General features: G+C 39.6%; 1 protein-coding gene across 1 annotated transcript in view; it reads left to right on the forward strand.

Moving 5' to 3' along the window:
• LOC308192092 (uncharacterized protein) overlaps positions 1-26868 on the forward strand; it is a 191084-nt gene that overhangs the window by 130124 nt on the left and 34092 nt on the right. The window lies entirely within an intron of this gene.

The following is a 26868-nucleotide window of genomic DNA, read 5'->3' on the forward strand; positions in this document are numbered from 1 at the left end:
AACTACAAATCTGTTCTGCAGGCAGCATATCCCCAGAATACTTCAAGATCAGGAATTATTTTCTATTTTCCTCTTGAGTACAAGAGGTGTTCATACAAAACAGTAAGTGGATTTTTTAACACCTTCCCTAATTAAAAATATAAACCCTGTAGACCTAAGTATTGCACTCCCAACAAAATCTTTCATGTATTCAGAGCATGAAACACATTTTAAGAGAGACTCATTTTCCAGCTTCCCAATCATGATCTCATTTGGACTCGCAAACCGTTCCCACAGTAATTGATATTACAGCGCTCTGCTGTAATACGGTCTTCTGAGAGGGTGAGGAAAGTGTTCCAGTCCTACAGGGTATTTGTGCTTTAATAATAAAAACATAGGAAAAACACTTGCAAAGTATCAGCTCCCATTTCCTCTGCTGCCATGAAAAACCCAATCAGTTATTAGGGAGATGACTAAAGTCTTATTTCCAGAAACTTCCAAAGATGCCCACATCCATCATGAAATCCTTATCTACAGGAGTCACCAACAGTCTACAGATGATCCTTCAGGCAAAACATCATAAAATTACCAAACAATTCAGTAAAAGAAGTCAGACATACGTATATGTGGGTGGGAAAAATTGTAACTGATAAAAAAAATCAAGACTGTTCTTGGAAATGGAGCGTAACAAATTTAACAATCTAGCCTTCTAAAATATAAAGAGGTTTGAACAACCTAGAGAAATATTATTATAAATGTTTCCCCTCCCCCAATTTCCACAGCATTAGAAGAACCCCCCCAAAAATTAGGAACAGCAAATCATCTGTACCAAATAACAAACCAAATGATAAATACCATTGCACATCTCTTATGATGGCTATTTAAACACAATTCTGGAATCAATTTACTTGAGATAGGATCATACGGATCAGTTACCAGAGAGAGTTTTCCTTATTCTCCAAAACCAATCCAGCTCCATCAGTGGCACCATCACTCAGCATTTCCGTACCAGCTAACAGCTGACAGTAATGAATTTCTGCCCCACAGCTCCACACCGCCGTTAATATGCATGAGAGAAACCCAAAGATGTACTTTCTGCTCCCCTCCCAGAAAGCCATTAACTCCAGCTAACCTCCCAGACTTAATGTGGGGTTGCTGCAAAATGAAAATGAGGATGATCCGGTTATGTACCAAATACATTGGCAATTAAGAAAGGAAAACAGAAAGTAGGTTTTCTTTGAAACGCCTTTGAGAAGTAAGAAAAACACCTCTTCCCCTCACTTCTCAACCTAAACACATTCAGCCTAAACAACAGAAATCTTGGTACGCTACCGGGCTCAGTTCAGTTGTATACTAGGACCAGCTGTTCTCAGCACCAACTTCGACCCCCCTGCATTCCCCACAGACATTACTCCAGGCAGGACATGGGTCTTTGTACATCTTGCATCTGCCAGTGAAGCACAGGCGCAGTGGAAGTCGTAGGGCATCTGGGATAGGACATGATGCCTGTGTTGGGCAATTCCATCAAACCATGCTCCATTGTGTCCTAATCCCCAAATAAAGATGGTCTTTGGAAGGTAACTGCAGTCCACTCTTGCCAAATTCTGGACTTCATCCCCCCAGAAATCTACTCTTTCCTTAGATTTACCACTTCCTATGAGAACAGAAGCACAAAATTGGATTCCCATGAAAATTCTGGAGATGGTTACAATAATTCCAGTTAGGAACTTAAAGTAACTGGGTTAGTAAGCAGGAAGCCCTCTAACCTAATAGGAAACAACGTTGAGAAGTCGATACCTTAAACATCATTATCCTGGAAGCTCAAGAGATGCCTATGTTATTAAGAAGGGTTTTAAAACCTTCAAGCCTCCCCGGGAGCAAAATACAAAGACATCCCTTTCACAAAGAGATGAGGGAAGGAGTCACGCAATTTTGAAGTTTCGGATGAGAAGACGAGAGCACACCCCCGAGCACCATTTAGCAATTCAAGAGCATCAGTAAACCAACCATGGAGGAAGTAAAAGAGCTGGGTGGTATGCTCTTTTCAGGCTAAAATGCAGGCTCACAACCACACCTCCACTTGACAGGGCACTGCCCTAGCCAACAGACTAGTCTCTCCCAGACCATTCCCAGCGAAGGTATGAAATTGAAGAATATTTACTGGATGAAAGAATGAAACACCGATAGCAATCAGATTTCCCTCACCTCAGATGAATGTCTTGATCACAGGGCAGGAGTTACCCTCCCTTCGGCCTAATTAAATTTTTTTTCCCCCAAGTAACACACTTGCGGGTGAAATAAAGGTTTCCTACCACTACGGGACACTTTATGAGATGCTGACTGTTGTACTCTCCTGGGAAGAGAGAGATGTGAGCTTAAATTACTTCAAGCTGAAAAGGGGACATAGAAACAAGCTTCCCGCTTCATGGGTAATTGATGCAACTAATGCACCATTGAATATAAAGAGAAGAGGGAGAGAGAAACATCACTGCAAACATTTCTTCCTTGAGTTTGAATAAATAGTTTACACTTCTTATTTATTTATAAGCAAAACAAGGTTTTCAAATCCAGGGGGATCATTCCTGTCTAACGATGCCAAAGGCAGTTAGACACAAGAGAGATGCCATTCTCCTGAACAGTCACGGGAGTAACAGTGCTGGATGGATGCAGACGTGTAGCTCAGTGTACCTAATTTTCCCTACAGTAAAAATACAGACAGCAGTGTGCTTTCAGAAATGAGTTTTAAGAACACCATAGTTGGCTTTGAGGCATCTAATTGTAAAATAGGCCACTCAAATAATTTATGAATTCAGGCTGCAATTCAACAGGGAGAAAGATTTTCCCTCCAAAATACCATAAATTATACATATACATATATATATATATATAAAAATATAAAGCTTCTAATAGCTACTTAAATTTTAAGTAAAGCCTATGTATATCAGAGAGCTATAGGACAGCACAGAACAGCTGTTATCTAAAATGTCAGCGTAAGTCCACAGATCCCTTTAAAAACACCAAACTACCTCCACAGCATTATTAAATTGTGCAAACTCCGATGCCCAGATATGACTCAATCTTTCAGAGCTCACCACAGATAAACAGGTGACCAAACGCAACATCCCAATATATTCCATTCCGTGTTCCATATATGACACCTCCCAGGACATGTCAATGCTATTCAACAGATCTGAGGGTGACAAGTTTATGAATCACATTTATTAACTCAAAACTCTGACAAAAACATTGGCAGTTGCGATAGGCATAGATAACACCACAAGTTGCATTGCTAGTGGAACCTTCAAAATGAAATTTTCACATTTTACAAACTTGATAAATTCCTTACACAGATTTATTGAAAAAAATAACTCTCAAACTTAGGCATTAGCTTCACCTGTTCCACTGCCATTCATCCAACTCATGATCTTAAAAGTCAACTTGTACACTGCCATTTCAAACAGGCCTTCCTTCGGAAGTATTATCATTGACAGGGAAAAAAAATAGGGCAAAACACACAGAAAGTTCCCATAGCACACTAGTTATGTACTCTATGGACAAGCTGGTAAAGTAGACAAGAATATTTCAGCTGTTGGTGAGCAAAGGTAACTGTTCCTGAATTAAGTCCGTAAGATATGGAAGATGTGAAGATACCACTCATGAGACTATTTCTAAACATTTTAAATCCATAATAATAAATACAAATCTTTTAAGCACCTGCGTGTCACTGCTGCCCTAGTTCATATCCATCCTATATTTGTCTTGTATCTGCTATTTTTCATGTACAAGCAACTACTGTTACCAAATCAGGAATTTGTATCAAACAGTATATAAAGACGGAAAATAAGACACACGTATTTCATTTTAATTGCAAGTGTAGATTGGAATTTTGTGAAAACAGAAGAATGGTAAAAATCAGTACTTCACAAGAATTAGGACCTACACAACTCCCATCATTCACATTGCTCTCATCATCATTCATACATGAATGCATAGCAGCTTCTATTACAATTTTAATTTAAACAGCAAAATTCAAATTTATGACTCCATTTTTTGCAGCTCTCAAGCTGTCCCGTATTTTAAATATTTTAATTCATGCCTCTCAAACTGTTTTCTCAGATTTAATGTTACTATTTTGCATTCATAGATAACGTAAGTAGAAGGCACTGCTAAAAGAATGATTGATAATACTGAAACAGATCCAAATACATACTGAATTCAGTACACAGGAAATACTATGAGGTTTTGGCTCCTTCAAATTGATACATACTATTACTATGCACATTCCTCTGCCCACTGATACTATAGCTCACATTGACATAGTAAGTTTGTTTCCAAGGATTTAATAGGAGGCCTAATGATGTCTGGATTGTATGCAGGTTTTGGATTTAGAATATATTTTTCTGTTTTGTGTACAATGTGAACTGAATGATCAAGTTAATGTGCTACTGCATCTAGTACTAAAGAATGTCAGTGATTCCACAAAACTATTTTACAGTTTCTCTAAAAACTCCAACCAAAAGGGTATTTGGAAATACATATAATCAATTCAAGAAGTCTTATTTATAGTATCTGTATACCTATGAAATATAGTTTCCGTTAAGGTAGGAAAATTGTTATTCATCTAAATAATGTCTAGTATTTTTATATACATTTTAACCACTCATTTTGTATAACACATAACCCATGTAAATCTGAAACACACTGCATATGCAAATCCCTGACATCTTTGTGAGACTACCATAGTGCTGAGGACAAGATATTTTAGGCTGACAAAACAGTGTCAAAAATGATGTCATGAAGACAAGCTAAGCACACTAATAATGAATTATCTTCCCAGCACTGTAAAATTCACTAACAGGCTCACTATTATGGCAAAATGACATCTGCTGACAGTAACTATACAGTAGTACCCAAGATCTTCACCATTTTTCTTTTGTGAATTAACCAAGTATTTTTCATTCTAATTACTGGCATACGTTGTCTTTTTAATGACTTGTGACTTGTTTATTTTCTGTTTTTAATAAAGAACAGAAGTTCACAGGCATATGTGACTGCAAAAATGGTAGATGAGAAAAAGTACAGAGCAGTATACAATAAAATAATGGACAGTCATTAAGAAACCATGCAAATAATTCAGAAAGCCTCTCTTATGCTTGCCATAGTTTACATTCAAGTGAAACCTTAATGATCAGATACACTATACTACAGTGGTTCAAAATACAGCTGAAGAATCTTATTCTTAGTTGCTATTTTATGCTTTTTATATATTTAAATTAAACCCTTTACGCTAGTCTCAATCTGTAATTTCATTAAAATATTTTGTGAGTTGTTGAACTTTATGATTTGTTTGTTTTTATTTCAGGCCTGGTGTGTGTGGGGGGTGGTTTACAAGAATGCAGAAAGGAGAATCCAACATGAGAAATTACAAAGTTTATTCCCTAAAAAAATAAGATATCTTGCCGATGTATAAATCTTCTTTATATCTTACAAAGATATAAAAGTTAGCATAACTGAGAAAAGGGAAGTATCAACTTAGTTCTTCTCTGTGTAATATGAGTTGGGGTATTTTTGTAGACCAATGCTGAGCATGTAAAATTCTTTGCCCACAAGGCAACCTCCTGTCACAACTGCATTTCATTCCAGATCTCCCCACCTAAGCGTTCACAGTCAAAGTCATTTTTATTTTTTTCTGACCTTGCAGATGGCAAGAATAGGAGAAGGAAAGCAAAGCAAAAACATCCCTATCCCCCTCAACTTACCCTTTCCACATACAAACTGCCTTTAGGAGCTGGTAAATATAAACAGAGTGCAAAGATCCCCTGTATGGAAATCAAGGACTACCAGAACAGGCTGGAAACCAACACACATCACAACCCTCAGCAAGTTATTAGCAACAACACTGAAAGAATGGGAAGTTAAAAGTCTTTCTGTGCTTCTCGTGAATTATGGAACATTTGATTTTATACACTGGCATCATATATTACCAGGGCCGTAGCATAACAAAACCCAGATAAATAAATTTGAAGCTCAACTGTCTTGAAATTAAATTAGGGGGAAAAAAAAAAAAAAGAGCAGAAATGCTTGTGTGGTATCTGTTCAGAGATTCAAACGATGAGATGAATTTAACATTGCAGAACGTGTTTTCCATCTGCTCTCTCTCATGCCTAGCCTTCACAATGGCACATCCTTCTAGAAATGGTGCTCACAGCACCCTGCATCCAACCATCTCCAGCAGCTGAAATAGAAAGTTTTCCCTAATAACCGAAGTTGTGAAATTGAACCCCCCTTATGCCCAGCCTCAAGCAAGGGCGTACTTAATCCAGAGAAGGGCTACAGCCTTTTTGTTTGTTTGTTTGTTTGATTGATACCCTCAGCCCTGTTACAGCTCATCCTGGCACCTGGGCCCACAGGGAGCCAGGTGCCCACAGCACATCAGCCTGATGGGGGTCCCTGAGGAAGACATGGGAGCTCCTTTAGGGACCGAGGCAGTGATAGGAGCTCAGGCACGGTCCTTTTGGGGCCGAGGCTGCGATGAGAGCTCCTTTTGGGGCCGAGGCAAAAAGCCTCTTCCCGAACAGAGGCTAAGATCTACCAGCAAAACGTTTTACCACGGAGGAAGGGAAAGCAAAGCCTGGCCCTGGTGCCCCGTAACCCCACTCGAGGCCGCCGGAGCCGGTGTTTTTTGAGGCAACAGTTGGCCGCCTCCCCACCGGCAACCCCCCCCACCCCTCTGCCCCCCGAGGCTGGCAGGAGGAGGGCAGGGAACGGGGGGCGGCCGCGGGGAGCTGGGCTGAAGGAGGGGGGCACAAAGGCGGCGGCGAGGGGAAAGGCAACCCCCGATCTGAGATGAGAAAGATAAAAATAAAACCACCACAAAACAACACAGGGGCTGCAGAGCCTCCCGTCTCCCAGCAGGGCGCTGCGGGGGCGGCTTCTCCCTCCCCCCCCTTACCCCACGAATCTTCCACCCCTCAGACGACGGGGCGCCGCCCGCCCCCACCGGCGGCCAGCCGCAGCCCCCGAGCCGCCTTACCTGAGCTACCCGTCGCCGCTGGCCGCTGCGGGGACCCTCGTCCATCCCCCGAGCCTCAGAGACAGCCGGCGGCGCGGCCCAGCCCGGCCCGGCCCAGCCCAGCCCAGCCCCGCGCCACACTCGCAGGCCCGCCCCGCGGTGGCTGCGTGCGGCTGCCGCCAGCCGCCGGCCCCGGCCGGGCGCGGTTCCCCTCCCGGGCCCGCCTCTCGCTGCTGAAGGGGGGCCGAGAGCCCCTCAATGTCTCCCCACCGGGCTGTATAGGGTCACAAGAGGGAGGAGGAAGAGAGGATGAAGCCTCCCTCCCCCGGTGGAGGGTGGGGAAGGGGCGGCAGGGCGCGGGGACAGAGGAGGCGGCGCGGTTTGAGATAAGGGGAAGAGGGAGAAGGAGGGTGAGGGGGGTATCCTGCCTTTGCACAGACCTCACCAAGGGTGATTCGTGCTCCACATGTACCCCCCAGCCCAGAAGGGTAGAGACACCCGGTGGTGTTACCCCTGAAGTCACTGAAGAGCGGCCCCCACCCATCCTATTCCCCTCAGCAACAGCGGCTTCGACCCAAATCTGCCCCGTTTCCACCGAAATTTGCCCCGTTTCGACCCAAATCTGCTCCGTTTCGACCAAAAACTGCCCCGTTTCGACCCAAATCTGCCCCGTTTCTCACATTTCCCAGCCTGTCCCCTTCTCCTTTGTGGGCTTTTGACTCCTGGTGTGTGTGTGAATGCTTGAGTTCAGCAGGGCTGCAAAGACATTTTGTATGTGTGTGTGCACATTTCTGACTTCGCAGAAGGCAGCACTTCCTCAAGATGTCAAAACCAGATCTGAGCCCATTCACAGCTCGTGAAAATACTTTGTACTTCCTCTTACTGTTTGGAGGGTTAAGTAAGGTTAAAGTTGTAAAAGCGGCTATGCGGCGCTTGGTTTCCCCCTTCCCCAAAAGCCAGTCTATGAGTCATTTACAGGAAGAAAGAAAAAAAAAAATTGCCTACAAGTAACTATTGGAAGTACAGCATAGAAATACCAGGTTATTTATTCACACCGGGGTTTTGCTTACTGAGCTCTGTAGATGTGAGACGCTGCAAGGCTGACCACAAAGCCATTGTAACACTCTCAGCGCACCCAGGAGTTCACAGCTGTGCTATGTAACGTTGGGAAAACGTGTCAGAGAAAAAGGGCCTCTGCGCGCTGAGCAGGTGTGATGCTCTTGAACAAGGTGAGTTTTGCAGTGCTCTGGAGCAGAGCAGCTCGGTAGAGCTGGGAGCGTGTAGGATCTGCTGCTGACCTGATCTTCTGGCCTTTCACACCAAGTCAGCGTCCCAGAGCAGCAACACTTACATGCCCAAACTTGTTGTCTTTACCCAGGCTGTGGTCAGACATCCTTGAACTATTGTCTTTTGGTCTGAAAATTCCAAATTTTCTGGTCAGAAAATAATTCAAGGGACAGAACTGGTCTATTAAAAGGCTTAGTCTCTGTTACAGTGGCACATATTTAATACAGCTATCCTTACAGCACCCAGCTTAGTGGAACACTAAACTGCTGGCTTGCATTTTTTATCCACAAGTCTCAAAAGTACCTTTTAAAAGAAGTAAAAAGCATTGCTCCACTTTCAAGCAGGAAGAATGGTCACGTGGAAAACTTGAACCAGGAGAGAGAACTGAACCTCAGATTCACAGCTAGCAACTTAATGTCCCCTTTTCCTTGCTTATTTTTCTGGGGCATGTGTTCTGACCACTGTATAATGGACACGTCTTTAACTGTCTGCTGTTACAAAAAGAAAGAGCTGTCACCCATCACTGGTAAATACTCCCGTTCTGTTAGTGTGTGTTACGTATGCTCTCAGAATGCCTGCACTGAATGCAGCTGGAACTTAGCCACAAGAATATTTTGATTCTGGATACTGATAGTATTTAGGAGTTAGATATGTCCAACTTTTAAATTCTGCCAAAACAAAGGGACTGTTATATATTGATGAAATGAACTGTAGAACATCTACCCAGCTTTAGCGTAACATACTGCCGTAAGACTGAAGTTGAACAGCCTTTAGGGGGAACGGCAGTTGAGTGATAGATTTCAGATTCTCAACTTTGGACAATGACGTTACAGACCAGGAATTAATTGTTTAGTCAGCTACTTGCATATTGGCCATGCCACAGTAACTATCTGTGTGAAACTGCTATGCCAATGCAGATGTGAGACAAATTCAATTTGGGACACATTTGGTAGGATTCAGATTCCTAAATAAAGCTCTTTCTTATCATTTGGACTCTATGAGGTGTCTTACATAGTGCCCAGCTTTTGCTCAGAAGAGGTGCAGAATCTTACAAAGTTCTGTCTCATATCTACCAGCTGCATGCCAGTACCTCAAACACCCTAAACTTTTTTTTGATTTAAGGATGTGCTTGCATTTAGGCAGGCAAATTGTACCTCTAAAATTAGGTATGTAGACACTTAAATGATCTTAGACATTGGTCAGGTGTCTAATCTCCCACTGAAGTCAGTAGTAGTGTCTGGTTCTGGTCCTTTCATATGGGTGTCTCAAGCATCACAAGAAGCAGTCAGGTGCCTACTGGGGAGCGATGATATGGACCAGCCACTACAAAGCTGTGTTATCACAGCTCAAAGCTACCCAGGCTCCACTGAGCCAAGTCCTGAAGGGGTAAGCAGGAATATGCAGGGCATTTCAAGATGCCCTTGGTTATCTTGCTTTGTTTTCTGCCACTCTTATGGAAGCATGCAGGTCTCTTCTAGGTCCTATGACCCATACAGGTAGCTCAGACAACTCAAGATGCCCACTGCTGCAGAAGTCAATCTGTCTTCACTGCAATGGAAATTTAGATCCCTAGCTGAAGACAACTGCATACAGACAACAAAAATTTGGAAGTTTGAGTCTCACATTGAATCCCATCCAAATCAATTTGCTATCTTAAATCTCAGGGGAATTTAACACATTTTGTTGCACAGTTATGACAATGTATATGCAACCAGTTCTCATGGCTTAACTGGAACATAGTAGCATAGCACCAATAGCCCATTTTTTAGATGCTGTCTGTAATTTGAAAGATAACATAGAGGTTTTTGTTTGTTTTTTTTTGTTTGTTTGTTTGTTTGTTTGTTTTAAATGGGAATGATTGAGTCATAAAGTCATAGAATCATAGAATCATTAAGGTTGGAAAAGACCTCTAAGATCATCTAGTCTAACCGCCCACCTCCCACCAATGTCACCCACTAAACCATGTCCCTAAGCATGACGTCCAACCTTTCCTTGAACACCCCCAGGGGTGGTGACACCACCACTTCCCTGGGCAACCCATTCCAATGCCTGACTACTCTTTCTAAGAAAAAATGTCTCCTAATTTCCAACCTAAACCTCCCCTGGCACAACTTGAGGCCATTCCCTCTAGTTCTATTGCTAGTTATCTGGGAGAAGAGGCTGACCCCCAGCTCCCCACACCTTCCTTTCAGGTAACTGTAGAGAACAATAAGGTCTCCCCTGAGCCTCCTCTTCTCCAAACTAAACAACCCCAGTTCCTTCACCTGCTCCTCATAAGACTTATGTCATAGACTTATGTCAAGGCTTTTGGATAAGCCATCCACAAAGCTGGCAAATATTTGAATGACTATCTACCTAGGACAGTGTAGCCTTCTGTAGAGAGTACAGTGCCTTAAAAGTTTTGAAACTCATAGTTTTAGGCAGAATTGCACTAACAATCATCTGGATGCAAACAGTGGCCTTGGAACAGATGGAAAAGTGAGTTCTCTGCTTTTGATATTTGACTTGCCAAGAAGAAGTAATAGATTTATCTAGCAGTTTTCTCAAGTATTTAATGTAGGGGTTGATTTGTGGAATAAAAGGACATCTTTCTTAATATTCATTTTAACTCTGTACAGACTGCCATGAAAGAAGGGTTTAGCACCCACTTCAGAGATTACCAAATTCAAAGGAGAGTCTCTTCAATTTCAGCGGCCATTGAATCAGCCCCTTAATCACCTCCTCCATCTGGAAGTACTTTATTTTTGTGGTTAATGCAGAAAAAAAAAAAAAAAAAGGATAATGCTAATATATTCTATGAAGTAAATTGTATGAATATTCAGTATGATCCTGTCATCACTTGCATAATTCATGGTACCACTGATACTGTTTGGAATTGTAGCTGTTCATCACTTATGAAGACAATGCTCTGTACTGTTCTGGAATTTAGGGACATAATTTTCTGAGTTATGAGTTATATTGCTCAAAATTAGGAGTAAAAACCGTAGATGAGACATAACAAACCAAATAAATAAATAAAGGGATGGTGGAGGGGAGGAGTTAATCTGTCATTTTATGAGTCTGAATTGTGTCTGAAAATGTTTCCTACCAGAGAAATGTGCTGCTGTGGTTTGTCAGCTTATTTTTCTCTCCTCGCAAAGAATCAGCTATTAGTAAGTGGGCAGAGAAAACTTCTGCTTCTCAGTTGTTGTGGATATCTTCTGCTTGAAGAGCTTGCTTTCTCAACATGCATTGAGCCTTCATTGGAAATCCCCTGTTTATTTCTCGCAACAGCTGATGAAAGAAATTAGCAGAAGCATGGGCAGACGGCCCTTTGCTGGCAAAGGGCCAACTACTGGAGATCACAGCAGCTACACTGATCACAAAAATATAGGAGTCCCCACTGAACACAGCTGGAAATCTGACTTGTGTTTGTTTACCTATTTGAAACTCAATATGTTGGAAATATAATCCTCTTTATAATGCATGTACACACCTTAATGAGGTATACAATAAAATATATTTATTTTATATGTTAAGTATATTCATTAGGCATTCAATGCAGACAATCTTCACTGTCAGTCTTACACAAATTAAACAACTTTTCTCAAGAAAGTGATATGATTAAGCTTCTGGTATAGGTTTTTAAAGGTATAGATATGCATGCATGCAATTTAAAAACAGTTGAGATTTATGAAATATATTGCTTAAAGTAAAAAATAATTTTATTTTTGTCATTTTTTACCAAGTCAGAATAATATACATTAAATAATGAGACTTTGGTTATGTAATTGAATAGGAATGTGGTAAGACCCTAGGATATTTTTGGGGCACGGTTCTCAACTGTATACAACTTATCCAAACGTACACAGGCAAAGCTTAATATTTGTGTCCCTATACACTGATACATGCTTATTGATAACACTATAACACTGAAAATCATAAAAATTAATAACAGGAAACTTACCTTTTAAATTCAAAAGTTTATCAAGTAGCTAACATGGAATATTTACTCATTCTGTATTCTTCTTCTACAATGAAACTGCAGAGTAGTGGAATTATATTGTACAAAACAAAACAAAAAAAGCTCAGATTTTCTTGAAATAATATTCCTAATGAAAAATTAATAGCAATAATTGCAATAGCTTACCGGGTATGTAATGTTACATTTATCACTATTAATGTTAATAAGAAAATGTCTAAGTACCAAACTATTTTAAGCTGGTCGGCACAAACCCATTTTCATTTGCATCTAGCAAGATGTATCCTGGCAACCGTATATTTCTGGATTCGTAACAATTTATTCTATTCATTTTATGCAAATGAGGTAACCAATACTGCAAGAATCATGAGAATTCAAGATGGATAACTTGGATAACATCGTTCAGAGCTATATATAGATGACTAGGAGTGATAAGTGAGTAATATATATATATATTTAACAATCTATTGAGCATTTCTTTCCATGTACCTATCTAGCTAAGGGGTTTATCTTGCACAATTCACGTACTTTTACTCCAAAATAGAAAGAAGTAGCAACCCAAGCTGCGTCCTGTGAAGTAATGATTATCACACACCACAGTCATGCTTCTGTTTTGTTCTTTTTGGGGTTGAAAATGCTGCATGTTTCCCAGACTCATACAGAGTTTAATCAGCTGAAGGGAGGGGGAAGAGCAAAGGCTCTAGCCGTTGACCGCATCTATGCATGCTGACTTGATAACTTGATAAGTTAGCACAGTATCTAGAGCAAACACAAAGCTGAAGCTATATATGGAGTTTCTATCTTATTGTGTGCAAATGTCATTGAAAGGACACATAAGAAAACTTTTGGTTTCAGTGCATATGTGTGAATGATTTCAATGCATTTGCTATAGGATTAGGTTACAGCAACCTGTGCATCTTCAGTGTGTTCTAGTATCATCAAAACCTTGTTGGATTAGAGAAGATCTAAGGTGTTCAGCTGTAACAAAGCTCTGCTTATAAAAATGCAGAGTGTATAATGCCATCATAAGAACAAAACTCTCATAAAAATAGTTAATACTTTTTTCTTACCTATGTTGTTCAAGAGCTTTCAGCCTGGATCAAACTCAATGAACCTGAATAATCCAGAAGTTGGACCTATATATTCCTTCTAAAGCAACAACTGAAGCTTTCTGTAGCAGCATAGCTGGTAGACCTAAGCTGGATACTACTAGATGTTCCTCAGTGAATAAAAGATACTGTTGTTCCACTCTGAGATAGTAATCTTCCACTACCGAGCAGTGAAACTCAATTATATCTACAATAAATTCAAACTGGGCAACTGAAATGGTCCTCAGTCACTTTTCCTGTCGTTGTTTCAGAGTCAAATGTACCTATAGCAAGAGCAAGGGAACTGTTTTCAAAGTAACTCCTACCTTATACTGACAAAACACAATGTTCAGAACATGCTTCATGAGCTAATCAGTAGAGCCTTCCTTGGGTACAACAGGCTTTTTAAAAAGAAAGGAGTACATAGCTGGTGAAAACAGTAATTTCAGCAATATGATTTTTCCCTATTGCTACATGGCAGTCACTGAAATTTTTGTCTGAGATCTTTGTTAGAGAGTTAAAAGGTCAGAACAGCAGGTTCGAGACCACCTGCAGAAACTGAACAGGAACAAGTCTATGGGGCCGATGACATGCATCCCAGGGTCCTGAGGGAACTGGCTGATGTAGTGGCCAAGACTCTTTTCATCATATTCAAAAAGTCCTGGTAGTTAGGTAAAGTCCCTAGTGACTGGAAAAAGTGAAACATCACTCCCATTTTTAAAAAGGGTAGAAATGAAGATCCAAGGAACTATAGACCAGTGAGCCTCCGCTCTGTACTTGGGAATATCATGAACAGGTCCTCTTGGAAGCAATGTCAAGGCACATGAAGGACAAGGAGGTGATCTGAGACAGCCAGCATTGATCCCCCAAGGGCAGATCATGCCTGACCAATCTGCTGGCTTTCTATGATGGAGTGACTGCATCAGTTGACAAAAGAAGACTGACTGATAACATCTACCTGGACTTCTGTAAGACCTTTGACGCAGTCCCAAATGACATCCTGGTCTCCAAATTGGAGAGATATGGATTTGATGGGTGCACCAGTCAGTGGATAAGGAAGTGTCTGGATGGCCTCAGTCAGAGAGTTGCATTCAACAGCTCTGTGTCCGGATGGAGGCTGGTGATGAGTGGCATCCCTCAGGGGTCTGTCCTGGGACTGGTGCTGTTTAATATCTTTATCAATGACATAGACGGTGGGATCGAGTGCACCCTCAGCAAGTTTGCAGATGACACTAACCTGAGTGGTGCGGTTGATCCAACTGAAGTAAGGGATGCCATCCAAAAGGACTTGGACAAGCTTGAGAAGTGGGCCCAAATGAACCTAATGAGGTTCAACAAGTCCAAGATTCTGCACCTGGGCTGGGGCAATCCCAGACAGGAGTACAGACTAGGAGAACTCATTAAGAGCAGCCCTGCAGAGAAAGACTTGGGGGTTCTGGTGGACAAAGAGGTCGACGTGAGCCAGCGGTGTGCACTTGCATTCCAGAAGGCCAACTGCATCCTGGGCTGCATCAACAAAGGTGTGGCCAGCAGGTGGAAGGAGGTGACTGTCCCACTCTGCTCTGCCCTTGTGAGGCCCCACTTGAAGCAATGCATCCAGGTCTGGGACACTCAGCACAAGCAGGACATGACCTATTAGAGTGGGTCCACAGGAGGGCAAAGAAGTTGAACAGAGGGCTGGAGCACCTCTCCTATGAAGTAATTTTGAGAGAGCTGGGGATGTTCAGTCTGGAGAAGAGAAGGCTCCAAGGAGACTTCATTGCAACCTTTCAGTACTTAAAGGGGCTTATAAAAGAGATGAAGAGCAACTTTTTACATGGGCAGATAGTGATAGGACAAAGGAGAATGGTTTTAAACTAAGAGGGAGATTTAGATTAAATTTTAGGAGGAAATTCTTCACCCAAAGGGTGGTCTTGGACCTGGGGGGTTTTGGCTGATGAGAAGTTCAATAAGAACTGTATGCACACGAATGTGTGCTTGCAACCCAGAAAGCCAACCACATCCTGGGCTGCATCAAAAGAATCATGGCTGGCAGGTTGAGGGAGGTGATTCTCCCCTTATACTCTGCTCTTGTGAGACCCCACCTGAAGTACTATGTTCAGCTCTGGGGCCCCCAGCCCAAGAAGGACATGGAATTGAGTCCAGAAGAGGGTTCTGAAGATGATCAGAGGGCTGGAGCACCTCTTTCATGAAGAAAGGCTGATAGAGTTGGGATTGTTTAGCCTGGAGAAGAGAAGGCTTCAGCAAGACTTTATAGTGGCCTTCCAATACCTAAAGGGGTCCCCCAGGAAAGCTGGGGAGGGACTTTTTACAAGGGCATGTAGTGATAGGACAAGGGGTAGTGGTTTTAAATTGAAATAGGGTAGATTCAGATTAGGTATAATGAAGAAATTCTTCACTATGAGGTATATGAGGAACTGGAATAGGTTGCTCAGAGAAGCTGTGGATGCCCCAACCCTGGAAGTGTTCAAGGCCAGGCTGGATGGGGCTTTGAGCAACCTGGTCTGGTGGGAAGTGTCCCTGCCCATGGCAGGGGGGTAGGAACTAGGTGATCGTTAAGGTCCCTTTCAACCCAAACCATTCCACGATTCTATGAAATACTGTATTGAATGCATTCTTTATGTATACAGCACAATTGTTTATGGAATACATCAAACCAAACAAGATCCAATACCCTGTCTTGCATAGAGTGTTTGGGAAGGATTTGCAGGATTGAGTTTCTCCTTTGCAGAAGCATTAAGTTGTGAATGGATGTTACCTTCTTGGTTCCACTGTGTTAATAAAGGACATTACCACTCCCAGCTGCTTGTCAACTTTTTGCCTGTGATTATTGTTCCCCATCTTATTGCTGGGATGACTTGCTAATATAGTCAAAATGAGACAGGTTAGATGAAACAGTTTAAAAAGTAAGTCTTTGCTGGGTCATCTCATTTTGACTGAATCGTACTAGGATATGCTCACCCTGTCACCTCTGCAAGAAAACATGAGTAAATGTGACAACGTCCAGCATAAAGTGGAGAGAGGTGGGCAGGTTGTTCCTAGAATGCACTTCTGCTTATCACTCAGCAAACTTGAGGAATTCAAAACTGAGTCCTCCCTTCTACAATTGTTTGGTTCTTTTGATACAACAGACAACTTAAAGCACATGCTGTAAGTTTTACTAAAGTCACCGGGATTTATCTGTTTGCTATGTCAAAACAAATCTCAGTGTAGGTGTAAATCACTATGTGTAAATCTAATGATTTTTCTTGAATGTGTTTTTTTCTATTTACCCACATTTCACTAATTGTAGATGACCCATAATACATGAAAGGCAGTAGAAGACTGGCTCATCTTGGTTTTCTTTTCTGGTTTTATTTGAGAACAAGTAGGATAAAGTACTTTAAAACTGTCTTATATGTTTTAATCAGACCAAAAAAAAAAAATCTATTTTTTTTTTACCTGAGATCTTAAAAGTCAAAATTACTTTTTTAGAAAGAAGTGCTTCTGCCTTTTAGTTGAACATTCAAAGAAAATTTAAGTATAACAGCATCTGTAAAAACTCCATTTGAGAGGGTGCCAACACACAAAGACACACAAACAAAATTAATTCCTCTATAATCTAGGCATTCCAAGCTTAGTCTATCACTTGTCTAGTTTATAATACAAACAGCACAGCAACAGAAGTGCTAGGAGCATTGAGATAATGCTTTCTTCACTGCCCAAAAGTGCATTACTCTTTTGCTGTCTTACTAGAGTTAGAATAGTTATAGGTCATATACTATCTTCCTGCTAGATAATGTCAAAAGTAATTAAAAAAGGTAAATATCATTATTAGTAGGAAACTACCTGTGCCTTTTCTGGCATTTGAACAAGGAAAGCTAAGCACATTTTCGTGAGTTCTCTAAATAACCATTATATTTCTTCTTTCAAGCACTGAATCTATCCACAAATGTAAGAAAGTATTACTTATCTGAAAGATAAATGCAGCCGTAATTATGAAAAGTCAGTAGTCAGCAGTCAAGAAGATGTTAAAAATGAACAGCAATTAATACCAAGTCATTTATGAGGATAAATTGAAAGTTTATTTACATGGGTGGAAAAAGACCTGTTTCCACAATATATTGAACAATTATAGGATAAGAGGATCATAAAATTATTAATGTTGGAAAGGACCCGAGGCAGTTTCTAGTCCAACCTCCTGTTCAAAGCAGGGTCAGCTCTGAGACCAAGTTGCTCTGGTATTTATCCAATCAGTTCTTGAAAACCTCCAAGAATGGAAACTGTACAGCCTCTGAGCTTACTGTCTGACTGTCCCCATGCTGAAAAGACTTTTCCTTATATCCAGTCTGAACATCCCTTTTTTTCAACTTATGTGCATTGAGTCCCTTCCTCCTGCCATACATCACTCTGAAGAACTTGTCTCTGTCCTGGATAACCTTCTCATGGGTATTAGAAAGCTTCTGTTATTTCTCCCTAATAGTGATATACAATAGACAGTAAGTCTTTGCCTCATTTTTCCTATCAGCTACTATGAATGTGAAATAAATATCTTACTCTACCTCACCTTCTTCTGTTTTCCTGATAAAGCCACCGATCCTAATCCCCTGTCCTCCCCGGTGGTATGTCTTCTGTGAGCCATGTATAGCAAAGTCCCCAAAGCCATCTTAAATCATGATGTTGCCTTGAGCTTTTATTCTAGTGAGAGAAGCTCCTTGCTTTCCAGTAGTGACCAGAAGTTTCTGGGAGCCAGCTATAGTGTCTCATTGCTTTGGCATTGCTTCTTGTAACAGTCCTAGTTAGACATACCACAGTTCTACTTTGAACAGTTTCAGCTTTGTCACTATGGTGCAAAACAATCCAAGTATTTCTCTGAGAAGATGATATGCAAACAGTCTTTTCTAGCTCATTAATAGGTGGCAACAGAAAGCTATTTCTCCTATGATAAAAAATATGTTCATTCAGTTGTTAGAAGGAACTGAGCATTGACTTATAAAACAACTGATTTTGCATAAAAATGAAATTTAGAAAAAGCTTTTTTTCAGATCCTTATAGATCTCATAGTAAGGCTGAAGCATACTCTCTGCTTTAAGTCTTTCACTGCATTTTCTGCATTTCTTTGCATACAAGAGATGGCTTCCTGCTGCAGGTAGCACCTTTAAAAGGAGCTGTAGGACTGAGCTAGGAGCTGTTTCAGTGCAGCCATAACAAGAAAATGTCAAGCTGTGCCACAAATTCTGTCAGAATGAAAATGAAAGCCATGGATGAAGACAGAGAAAAGCATTTAAAATTTTCTTGGATAGGACAGCCTCTATGACTCAAATATGGCAGTGGAAAAAAACAAACAAGATAACTTTTCATGCCATCATAACTAGATCAAATCATAAGGAGATCTCTCTTCATCACAGAGTTTGAAATATAGCTAAAATCTTACGCATAACCTAGTTGGAGGCTGGCCTTCCTGTATGCAGAGCAGAGAGGAGCTCTGCCCTTTGCTGAGGTTCAGGATGAGGGCATGAAATTCCTCTCTGTGTGTTTGCTTTGTGCATCCAGTGATTACAAATGGTGTTTTCTTTACCCTGAAGGTTCAACAGTGATAGGGAACGCCATGCAATGAACAACATAAAACAAGCCATTAGAGTTTTTCCTTCCCAAGCTTTAGTTTGTATCACATTTTGTGCTGAACGATTTTTTTAATGTCTTTTCACCAAGTAAAACACAGTATAAAAAGAAGGCTTAATGCAAACGAATCAACGAGATAATTAGTGCTTTAATCAAACAAGCAGGTTCAATTCATGCAGTACCAAAAAGGCATTTCCAGCTCTGCCTCCCTGACAATCTTTGCTATTAATTGAGCACATCTAGCTTGCAGTTTGCTAAATAGCACAAAGATGACGACATGGGCCATGCTGCTGTACGTGGTTTGCAATCCATTGATTAGCCTACAGTAAATGGAGAAAAAAGGGGTGAGGTTAAAAGTTGTATTTTAACCTCTTAATGACTTGGAAACCTACTGACTTCAGGGTCTTGTTCAGGGTTTCGGTTTCTGGCAGTCAGCAACTTTCAGATCTCTGAAGGGTTCCTCTCTCTCCGAGGGTAACTGCCGTGTGAAGCTCAGCAAGAAGCAGCACAGATCTGCATATTCAGTTCTGGATACAATAGCTCCATTCTCACTGTCAGGTCAGCAGTCAAGTTCAATGTAACTCCTCCTTCTGTTTCTGAATCAGGACTTTATGGAAATGCTGAGGATTTTTAATAAAGTAGCTCTGCTGTGAAACAAATCTGCCCTTAGTGACAGCTCTGTACTGAGCCACACCAGCGTAGAGCTTATTAAGTCAAAATTTTAAAGTTCAAAGACAGCATCAGGTTTCAGTGGGCGTCTCTCCTGATCTGCTCTTCACAGCAACATAATTTGTTACCACCCATATTTTATTAGACAAGTAAAGTCTACATGCTCTTGCTGTTGTAAAACTGGGTATATTTCAGTAACCAGTGAACCATTCACACACACGCACATGCACATGCACACACACATATGTTATCAGAAGCCCAAGCTTCGAGTCTTTAAACTGATTTTCAGCCTTTTTTTTTGCACCTAAATTCAGATCCAGTCTATGATTTCTAATCAGTAACAAGCTTTTCCATAACCCTGGAAATGATATTTTTCAGTATTTTGGTGTAATATTAAATTAATGCATCACGGAGCAGAGAAGAATGTTATTCCATGGGTCTCAATTCAGTCATTAATATGACCTGACTTACGGTCAAATCTTTCTTCACAGAATATAATTTCTGATGTGGGTAAACTCCATCTTTTAAATTTCAGTGTTATAGCCTTTGCAAAAGAACCATTGCAGTTGATTATAATCTTGCATGAAATCAGCAGCCAAATTATTTTATTTTTGAAATAAAATTGCAAATTGTACCATTACTGTCAACACTTGTACATTTTCCCCCATTGTTTTTATAGAAACCGTAAGCAACTTTTTTATTTTTTATTTTTTTTAAATATAAATCTCTACACCAGTTGATGGGATTTTATTCTGATTTCAATGCTTTGTGTTGCAATCATGTGGAATACAGTTTTTAAGTGTGGAGGGCTTGTGATAATGTTAAACACATGGAAACCAATTTCCTTTAACTGAGTTTTTCTTGTGGTCCTCACTAACAAAGAATGTCATTGGGAATCCATCTGCTGGCCTGAATGTGGCATTTCTAACTTGGTCATTGGGTCTCTCAGTCCTTTTTTTTTTTTTTTTGAGGATTTATAAACACAAACTTACTTCTTTATATCTTCATCCCACAGTAATCCAGTAATCCTATAGATAGCTGCTGTAGATCATTGTCCAATCTCTGTCTGCCTCCTTGGATGTTTTTCTGCTGATTGGGAGGCCTTCCTCTGTTATTGCCAGAAGAATTAAGCTTCAGCCACAATTAAAAGATTTTGGAAAACAGTTTTTGAAAACAGATAGACCTCTCAGTGAGTGGGTTGCAGTGGGTAAAAAAATAAAGTAATTTTAAAATAAAATTCTTAATTAAACCAAACAATTCACTATCATCTTCTGAGGTCAATTTTGTGTGTGACCAATGGACGCAGCAGGATTTGAGTGGGTGTAGCTGTGGAAAGGATCTAACTGATAAATTTATTTTTCAGGGTAAATTCAGCCGTATCTCTTTTGCCTTTTTTTTTTTTTTTTTTTTTTTTTGGTCAAAGTTTCCATTTTCTGTGCAGGAAGTTTTCACTAAAATTACTTTGGTGTCTGTCTGAAATGGTATGCAGCATATCATGCAAGGTGACAGTAGAGTAAATAGGATGCCTGTTAATGAAAGTGAATTTCCTTCTACACAATCATTACTTTTGTCATGCTAACTTTCCATATCCTGTAAATATGAACCTTGTCTCCAACAGGAAACACATGTGCACACGTTCTTGTCATTGAAAAAAATGATACAAGGCAAAGTTAGCTGGCACTGAACTTTTAGACTGCAATGTTTGTGAATAGTCACAAACATGCCAAGAGGGGATCTATATAAAAACATGAAGCATGAAGTTGTAAAGTAAGAGCTGAAAATTTACAGTGATAGTTATAAGTTTACATAAGCTCAAGCATTCTGATTTCCTTTCCTTCACTCTGAAGCCTTTTCTTCTGCATATAATAGAACATAAAAAACCTCTAATAATAATTCTTCTTTGAAGTCACAGGGTTTATAATACTGTAGCTACAGAGTACTGTCAAGGGTCTGTTCATTTTATCATAAGCTGGTGTTGCTGAAAAAAATTAAAGGAATTACTTGTGAAGTGCTTTCATGTATAAAGTAACCCATGTTCATGTATATACAGAAAGATCAGGACTATCTTACAGAACAACAAAGCATCATCATTTCATAAAGAATTGTTCTCTAACATTATATATTTATTCATGCCACTATATGGAACGGCATACATGAAAAATATTTCAAGGATTGTGTTTTAGTGAAGTTTAGGAATGGGCCTTCAGGGAGCCATGGGAGAATCTTATGAACAACATCTTTGGTAGCTTTAATTACAGAGACACTACCTGCACTCAAGAAGAAAAAATGTAGCTCTTATCCCTGCTTTCCCATTTACAACCTGATGTGTTAGGACTGTGCTCCAGTATGTCTAATTCAGTAAGGTGTAATGGCAATCGTGGCCTGAAGAAGCTGCTGAGACAAGCAGTAATAGCTCAGGAATATTGACATAGCTGTATAAGTGTTATGTGTTGCATAAGAGAAAGATAAAGAAAGAGAAAGAAGTATTACAATATATTTGAGAAAAATGTAGCATCATTATAGAAATTTACATTTCTATAGCAGCTGTCATCTCAAAACATACAGGTGATGCTTGTAGAGATGAATGCAAGTTGTTTTAATTGGGACTAAGGCTGATATGTGGTAGCTTAATTTGGGAAACAGCTCTCAAAATCCCCACTTCATTTCACAGATGCCTCAAAATTTCATCAGTAGTGTTTCCTAAGGCCTTGATTTGAGCCTTTGCTGAGCACTCTGATTCAGTCATGTGAGGAGCACTAATGGTCAACGCGGGGCTGATCGATGTCAATGGCAAGGAATAAAAAGCAGAATCTATTCTGGCTGCTCTCTGTGAGCAAGCTGCTCTTGGAGGTCCTGCTCAAAGGGTATGGAGTATGGAGCTTTTCTCATTCACTTCTGCAGAAGACACCAGGGAAAGGAAGAACTGGGAGTTTCTGCACTTCAAATAAGGTGTCAGGGAGCAGCAGGGGCAGGGTGAGGGGCAAGAGCAGGGACATGGGGAGCCAAGAGTGCCTCCATTTCCCTGTAATAGCATCCTGACCTGTCTTCTCATTGGCTATGTCAGAAAATAGTAATTATTTTCTTAACAGATATTTAAAAATCCAATGATGCTTTTTAGTACAAGTCTGTTCTGAATCATCAACAGAGTCTGATGGCTTTTTGCCTCAGAGACCCACATGTAGCCTGCAGCTATGCAGATGTAACATGGGATCTACCACAAGTCAAATATTTGTAAACATCTGTAAACATACAGGTCAGGTCTTGATCAAGCCCTGCATGGCTTTTATTCTTTACAGATACATGCTTTCATTTAGCTTTTGTATGTAAGTGTGCAAAAAAGGCAGTACCAAATTGTGGGGCTGGTATCTCAACTGCAGCCAGAGGTCACTTGAGAGAAGGCTTATCTGTCCAAAGAATTGGCAAATATAGGTATTGGCAGTTGTTATGCAAGCAGTTCTAAAAAGTTCCTACAAAAGATCTAGCGAAATAGGATCTTCTTTAAAAAATAATAACAATCACTGCACATACTAAAGTGCTGTTTGTAGGAAGTGACACTAGGAACATTAGATATTTGTGTCATAGTCAATGAGTATAGCTCTTAAATTAAGTCATTGCACGTCTAAAATGTTGCTACTTTTTTTTTTTTTTTTTTTGGATGCCTTGTAATGAAGTCAGTCCAGTTATGGTAGCAGGCTTAGACTGCAAGAGATATTCATTCCAACTGCAACAATATTTGTAAAAGAACATTCCTGGGAGGTCTACTGGCTTATTTCAGAATGATTTTTTTAATAGAAGCCATCTTTCATTTGAATACTTCTGTTTATTTTTTTTCTTTGTTCCCTTGGTTTGTCTTGGAAAATCTAGGATGCAAAATTCAAGACAGCAAAAACATTACAATATTCATAATTTTACCAGAGTTACAATACTTATAGATGATACAGAATGCTCGGAGGTATAATAAACAGGCATATTACAATATATCACTAATTTGCTTTAAAAACAGAGCTTAAAAAAAGTCAGAAGCTATGTAAAATTTCTTTTAATACAAATCCACACCTCCCTGACTACTGCAAAACACCAGATGTCTTCTCTGTCTCACCTTTCCTTTCTATGAAACTTCAGCTTCTGGGTCTCTGTTTTCAATTCATGTGAAACAGCAAGGTGTTAAGTATAATTAAACTTTGTTCCATTACTGCAATGTTTAGTTGTTACAAGTTCCAGGTTGAGGGGTTGGAGAACAGAAACAGATCACCCAACTGTTTGATGCTGAAGAGAGCAGTCTTCTCATTATGAAGGCATATGAACAAAGATAAACAATAGTGCTATAAAAGCTTATTAAACACAGTTTTAATGTAAATATAAGAACACATGTATTTATGTAGTATTTAGATTCTAAAGCTTTCTCTCCTTCATCTGGCCAACTGATGGATGCTTCACAGTCCTCTGCCTAAGGATAAGTACCTCCCTCAATATTAAATCTTGAGGCTGAGCAAGATCTGAACTCTGGTACAGTTCTTCAGAACTGTCTTTGGAGGATATTCAGATTCAGTTCTCCCTGTCTTTTCCTTCTTTATGATTTTCTTGGTCCTCAATTGATCCAGGAAGGAGTTTTGACTTTTCTGTCATTGGTTATTCGCCCCCTTGAGTTTTAGAAATATGATGTTCTTTAAGTTCTCTTCTATGCTGAACTAAACATTTAGTAAAATACTCATCCCAACATGGCCTTATTCAACTCTGAGTCTTCGGCTAGGCAATATAGTAAATTCAGTTTCAGAACTCCTAGCGCCAGATCAAAATATCATGGAAAAATGATAGTAATCATTATTCTAATATAAACCATCTGTGTGAGTTCAAATCTCTTTGATTAACTTTTCTGAAACATGGACCTTGCAGTGGTAGGTTTTATGAATGGTAAGTCATTGTCTCTCTGTTCCACTTCATGCTGCATCAGATGCTTGCCATTTTCCCATGGTCAGCATAAAGATGACAGAAAGACATAAAGCCAAATAAATTTTGTATATGCAATTTGTACCTATTGTCTCATCTCTCTTCATATGCTAAGACTTATAAATCATTAGAACCTGGGAAACAACAGCCATACTTTACACCAATATGTGAGTAGAATTAACCATTATGACTTCTGACATCCCCAGACACTGTGGTAACAAGTCACTAGAAGGAATGTAACTCCTCCCTCTAACTCTGTCCTTGAGGGATACCATATAACATGATTCATCTGACCTAACTTTAGATGTCTGCATCTAGGCTAGCCATACTTTATAGACGACGAAGAGAAAGGGGCATGTGATTCATCTGACCTATTTTAGCCACATACTTTAGGATGAGTTTAATTGCAGTCTAGAAATGTGTCTTGGTCTCCTTGACTATAAAATTAGTCTACAGAGACCTGATCAGATGAAGATGTCTAAAATAGGTCAGATGAATACCATTTAAACTGCCTGAAAGCAGAGACCAGACTATGTAAGAAATTCCACAAAGGAGGGAAACTAACTAACTAAATAAAAGATTGGATCTTAAAGCTACCTAGTGCCAGGAAAAATTACAGGTGTCAGGTGCTTGCTGCACCATTTTGTGTCGTAAAATAATTCATTAACACAAAATATTCCTTGCTCACTTGCTCACACATAAACATCCAGAGCATTTTGAGATTCCCTGGGGTATTTGAAAGAATTGAACATGTTCATCAAATACGACATTGGTGATCCAGGCCATTGTGGAATGGCAGGTAGAAAACAGGTCAAACACTCTAAGATATATGAAACAGTACTAGACGTACTAGTAGTATGGGAAACTACATCAGCTCTATACTGTCCTTGTAGAAGGGTGTCTAGGGTGGGTATCAGTTCCAGATGGAGACACTTACACTCAGGTTTCTACTTATATATGTGCTTGGTGTCTAAAGTTATGGTTATATTCAACAAACCTTAAATTTTTATATATTGCCCTGCATATAGGCACCTAATGGTGTATGAGGTGCCCCAGAGCATCACACCTGTCCTCCTACAACTGCTACAAAAACACATCTTCAGCAAGTCCTATTCATTTCTTAAATAGCAGTACATGGCAATTTTTTCAAAGGCAAGCTTGAGCTCAAATCAGTATTGGTATCCCATTCCTATATTGTGCCACTCAGTAACTGCAAGGAGAAATAGTATTTTATAAAATGTAAGCAATTATTTAAGGTAAAAATAAATAAATTTTACTTTTACTTAATTCAGTGAGACTACCAAGTTCAGAGGAAGTTGTCAATGAAAGAGACTTCAACAAGTACTGCAAATGCACTGACTCTGCTCCAGCTTCCTGTCCAACTAAGGAATCAATTTTTGTTGTTCTGAATGTCATATGTTGATTTGTATCAATTACAAGTTGGCCTCAAAGAAGTGTTACCAGGTCAGAATGTTGTTATACAGCTACTTAAAAGTTTAAGCACGAGTACTGACTCTCCTATGAGAAATATATATATTTTTTAATTCAATTTTTATTTTTTTCCAGTACCATCCGTATTATTACAATGGGCAAATTCACACTTTTTTTGATGTGACATTTGTCCTGTTACTATCATTTCTTCATTGTTTATATTGGAATTGAGCATATAGTCCCTGGGCTGTAAAAATTGATCATTTGTACTAGACTTATTCAGTTATTTTGAAATTCTTTTAGTGACCTTACAGCAGAATGTCAAAGTGAAAAAAAAATAACAATAAAAAAAAATCAGATCTCATAGGCACATTTTCCTGTTTCTAATCTCTAAAACATTAATTTCCCATTTCTAAAATATTATCTCATGTTTCCAGTAGGTTATGTTATGAATGTCTCGAGTTACTAGACAGATTTAAATATATTTTTCACCACATCTTATAACAACTGGAATACATACTTCAGGTTTTCATTTTATAAAAACTGGAAAACATATTTTGTGTTCGCATGAAGAAATTTAGAAGACTGCTTCTTATGGAGCAAGTATAGATTTTTCTTGCATAACCTAAGTTATTTCTACCTATAGTTTATTCTCAAAAGATATGTATTTATTGCTATTTTATTTATAACATTTAGTGTCATATAGATCACAAGCACTGGAAAAATACATATTTTGCATAAAAGTATAACAACTGAATACCACATAAGCCAGGAATTTCTATATTCTGCCATCACTGATCTTGGAAAAAATAATGAGATGATTATTACAGGAGAAGACATTACCACACAGTAATTTTGAGCATTAGTCAGAACTCTGAATACAAATAATTCCT

This window comes from Anser brachyrhynchus, assembly GCF_964034855.1.
Source record: "Anser brachyrhynchus genome assembly, chromosome: 3".
NCBI classification, from domain to species: Eukaryota; Metazoa; Chordata; class Aves; order Anseriformes; family Anatidae; genus Anser; species Anser brachyrhynchus.